Consider the following 1,481-nt stretch of genomic DNA (forward strand, 5'->3'; position numbering starts at 1 on the left):
TTCATGTGTCTGTTGGCTGCTCGGATGTCTTCCTTTGAGAGTGTCTGTTCATATCTTTTGCCCATTTTATAATGCGGTTGTTTGTTTTTTTCTTTTCAGCATGTTTAAGTTCCTTGTAGAACCAAGATGTTAAGCCTTTGTCAGACCTGGTGTTGGCAAATATTTTTTCCCAGTCTGTAGGCTGTCTCCCTGTTCTCTTGATAGTTTCTTTGGCTTTGCAGAAGCTTGTCAGTTTAATAAGGTCCCACTTGTCTATCTTCTTTCTTATGACCTGTGGGGTTCGGGTTTTGTTCAGGAATTGGATGCCAGTTCCAATTTCCATGAGGGTATGTCCTTCATTTTCCAAGGTTTTTATGGTTGGAGGTTTTACATTTAGGTCTCTGATCCATTTGGAGTTAACCTTTGTGCATGGGGATAGATAGGGGTCCTGTTTGAATATTCTGCATGTGGTCAGCCAGTTTTCCCAGCACCATTTACTGAATAGGTTCTCCTCTCCCCAGTGGTGGGTGGTGGAGGCTTTGTCAAAGATGAGTTGGTTGAGAAATTGAGGTTTTGCTTCTGGAATCTCAATTCTATTCCATTGATCTATATGCCTGTTCCTATACCAATACCAAACTGTTCTGATGATTGTAGCTTTATAATAAAGTTTGAAGTCTGGTAATGTGATACCAACTGCTTTTTTTTTTTGCTGAGGATTGTTCTGGCTATTCTTGGATGTTTGTGTTTCCATATGAATTCCTGTATTGTTTTTTTCTAGGTCTGAGAAGAATGTTGTTGAGAAGAATGTCACACGGTTAGAAAGGCCACTTTTTTTTTTTTTTGAGTTGGAGTCTCACTCTGTCGCCCAGACTGGAGTGCAGTGGCCGCTCCCGGTCACCGCAGCCTCGACCTCCTGGGCTCTGGCGATCCTTCCAACTCAGCCTTCCAAGTAGCTGGAATTACAGGCATACGCTACCACGCCCGGCTGATTTTTTGATTTATTGTAGAGATGAGGTCTTGCTGCCCAGGTGGGTCTCGAACCCGTGGGCTCAGGCAATCCACTCACCTCAGCCTCCCAAAGGTACGGGATTACAGGCTGAGCCACCAAGCCCGGCTAGAAAGGCCACTTTAAGTGTTCCAGTTGACTATTCTAAACTTACAGGAAAAAAAAAAAAATCAACTACCAACCCTATGAATGAGCCATTTTGAATGCATGGTCCAGTTGAGCCTTCAGATGACTGGAGCCCCAGCTGACACCTGAGTCCCCAAATAAAGATTCACTCAGAGATCACTTGCAGAATTTCCGACTCAAAGATTCATAAACAAAATAAAATGACTATTTTACTCTACAACATCTTGAAGTAATTTGTTATAAAGTGATAAATAACTAGAACATACATTTTTTAGATTCTAAGACAAATAAATGCTTGGTAGGGATTTCCTCCTTCAAGTCCTGTTAATTTTTTAAGGGTAAATTAAAATGAAAATTCTTATTTCTTTCT

At 41.3% G+C, this 1,481-nt stretch overlaps 1 pseudogene; it reads left to right on the forward strand.

Annotated features, from left to right (window-relative positions):
- LOC103258805 overlaps positions 1-793 on the forward strand; it is a 4,490-nt pseudogene extending 3,697 nt beyond the window's left edge.
- The last annotated feature ends 688 nt before the right edge of the window (positions 794-1,481 follow it).

Source organism: Carlito syrichta, unplaced genomic scaffold, assembly GCF_000164805.1.
Source record: "Carlito syrichta isolate Samal-C Ts95f unplaced genomic scaffold, Tarsius_syrichta-2.0.1 Scaffold302380, whole genome shotgun sequence".
In the NCBI taxonomy this organism is placed as follows: domain Eukaryota; kingdom Metazoa; phylum Chordata; class Mammalia; order Primates; family Tarsiidae; genus Carlito; species Carlito syrichta.